This window comes from Morone saxatilis, unplaced genomic scaffold, assembly GCF_004916995.1.
Source record: "Morone saxatilis isolate NCDOM2014 unplaced genomic scaffold, NCSU_SB_2.0 Contig20, whole genome shotgun sequence".
Classification (NCBI taxonomy): domain Eukaryota; kingdom Metazoa; phylum Chordata; class Actinopteri; family Moronidae; genus Morone; species Morone saxatilis.
The window spans coordinates 25,594,759-25,598,148 of record NW_023339763.1 but is presented as its reverse complement, the minus strand read 5'-3'; positions in this window follow the sequence as shown (position 1 = coordinate 25,598,148).

The window sequence follows — 3,390 nt, the reverse complement described above, 5'->3', positions numbered from 1 at the left end:
AAATGGGCAGTTTAATTCAATTCAATTCAATTCAATTTTATTTGTATAGCGCCAATTCATAACAGAAGTTATCTCAGGACACTTTTCAAATACAGCAGGTCTAGACCCAGGCCCACAGCTGAATCAATCACAGGTGAACCAAGCACACTGCATGATGGTTAGAATTCTGTTGACTTGCTTCTGAGTTGTTGTGGCTGACAGGCAAAATGACTTCACAAGATCAAGGCGACTGCAGTTTTTAGAGCCAAAGGGAGCAGTCGCTCTCCTCTGACTGCAATACCTCAGTGGATGTTGGAAAATTACTGGATTTGCCTTGATATATATTTATGTTCTGTTTAAAGGTCTGCTGTTTAAGATTTTAAATGTCAGACTTTGGCAACTCCTGACATTTTGACCCAAACAAGATCAGATTTCACATCATCCATGGATAACATGCTAAAATCACATGAAATAAGGTGTGAAATGGTGAATAATTGTCACTGCCACGATAATACAACTGCTCATCATCACTGCAATCCCATTCACACACATTCACACACAATTGCACAGCATTGGGAGCAATTTGGGGTTCAGTATCTTGCTCAAGGACATTTCGACATGCAGCAGGAGGGATTGAACCGCCAACCTTCTGATTAGTGGACGAGTAAGCCACAGGTGTTTGTAGGAATTAGTGGCTTGTAGTGGTAAAGTTGCAGATTGCAACAAACTAAATACTGCTTGCATCAGTATTTGACGAACTGTGAATGTGATCTGGATGTTAAGTGTTTAGGATAAACTATGGTGGCTGCGAAAGTTGTGAAAAACGTGAAAGGCCCTATTTAGAGCCATTGTTTGGTTTGTCTCTTTTGGGCTACTGTAGAAACATAGGGGTTTAATGTGGTGGACTCGTAGAAGAAGATGCTGTGGATAAGGTTCTAAGGTAATGAAAGCACGATTCTCATTGTCAGATGATTATACACTAATTAAAACATACTTACTAATATATATTACATTTCTGCCAATAGATCCTCCTAAATGTTACACACACAACCTTTAAGGAAATATTCTTATGCAATACCTTATATCTCACTTTTCTCAGCATTATGCATTATTTAATGTTGCTTGCAGGAGCAAATGTGTCACCCTTCCTACCTCTTTTAAGGCAGTAGTGTGCTGGCCCTCGGGCTTGACAGATGACAGAGGACACACAACTGCAGCAGACTGCAGGAAGCAGGTTCAGTTGTGTGTTGATTGTGTTTGCAGCAGTAAAAAGGAATAACGTCATCTTGTTCAACAATCCCTGTGGTTGGTCTATGTGCTGGGAGAAGTATCTATTACTTCCACTGACAACAGGAAGTTCCTAATTTAGCAGGAAGTCACTCTTAAACCAGGAAGTACATGTGTATGACTTGCTCAGCTTATCCTGACCTGACGTTAAAAAGCAGGATGACTTGAACAGCATCATTGTGTACATCTGTTTTCTTATCTAGTGCAGTTTTCCATATTGGGAGTAAGTAGCAATGAAAATGACAGACATTTTTTAAATACCGTTTCCCCACATGGGGGTTGGGACTCCAACTAGGGGTAAAGCTTCACGGGGCACATGAGGCCTTCTTGATCTTAAGGGGAGTAAGAATACTTATTATACACAATAGCAAATATACACAGTAGGCCTTTTTCTTAGCCCGTCATTCATTACTGAGAAGAAAACTAAAAGAAACAAAGAACCAGGTCTGAGAACAATTAAGTCCTGTTACCTCCATCTCCACCCCCCATAACTGAACATTGAGCCAGACCACTATATAGTATTTGCATTTTCTTAACCTTCTTTTTTGGCATCTTTACAAAATAGTGATTGGTACATTATTTTTTAAATTGTGTTTGTCTGCTCATTCTGCTCTTTTTTGTCCATCATGCTGGAAAGGTGTCAAAAATACCACTGGGTATTTATTCTCATAGAAATATGAAGGGATGAGCAAATACATGGTTCTGAAATAAAATGTCTGCTACTTTGGTCACATATTATATACAGCCTTCATAAATATACCTGAATGAACTAATCACAAAAAGTCATAGTAACTTCACCATTTTTCTAATGGTGAGCGACAAGAAATCATGATACATCCTATACTAATTAATGCAATAAATCATCATGAGTCATGCATTATTTATGTATATGATTTGTACCCTTATGATACAGTGTTACAGATTATTTTTGCAGTGTGTACAGGATCTGAATACTTATGCCACTGGTATTCAGTTTCCTAAAATGTGCTTGATGTGGTGGAGTAAGTACTTGAAGACTATCTTTGAATGAAAGCAAATGTAAAAACATTGGATTACAGGTATTAGTCCTGCATTCACAATTTTTTAAGTCTAGAGCAAAATGGACTTAGCTTTAAAAAACATAACTTTAGAATACCGTCCAGGGTGGAGATGATCATGGACTGGAAAACATTGGTTTTGCCCTTTTCATGCTTTAAAGTAGGGGCCTTAACAGGTATAGGGTTATAACTGGCAGGGCAGTGCATAAACTGCTGGCCGAGGGGGCCTTTCTGGCCTCCATCCCCCTCTCCCTCGCCTGTGACATGATGTCAAAAATAGAATGCAAGATTTTTTTTAAATAGATATATTTTTCCTAGTTACCTCATATCATTTTTAACTACCCCTTCATATACAATTAAAATGCAAACACAAGTAGTAGTACACAGTTGTACACAAGTATTGAATACTGACAAGGAAGAATTCCCACAAATAAAGCTATGCCAAAACCATGGGTATTGCCCAATGTTAAGTCTTGGTTTTCCTACAAGTCTGTGAGAGGTGTGCAGTGGTAACTTCAAATAATTGATGCAGGTGTTCGATGCGTAGTTTAGAAGGGGTTCCCGTGTCATGCTCTTGGTGAAGAAATTCAATTAAAGATTGTAGAGAGAAACCAGTTGGTGGAACAGTATTGGCTCCAGTGGCAACGATTAGTGTTGGCCACAGCTTCTGTATTTCCTTTTGACCTAGAGAAAAGGGAATACATCTGAAATTAAATTTAGAAAAAAGATACAGTACATTATTATTTTTAAGTGAGAAGATATTTCAATCCATTTAAAGAAATGCTTAAATGTTTCTAACCTTCTGCATCTGTTAAGAAGTCTCACCACAAAGGAACAACAAGTTCCTCAGCACACCTTCTATTGCTACCACCTGCAGATGGTGAAGAGGCTGTCAACCAGGTCAGTGGTCAGGGTTGTAAGGTGAGCTTGGATTTTGTCCAGGACACAACACCCATCAGTCCATCCCAAAATAGTAACAGGGTATATGCAGGAATCCTGGGGTTAAATTCAATACCTTTTTAAGACTTTTTTAAGACCTTCCAAAAAAACCTTAAGACCTTATCGCCACTTCAAGCTGTCATTAGCA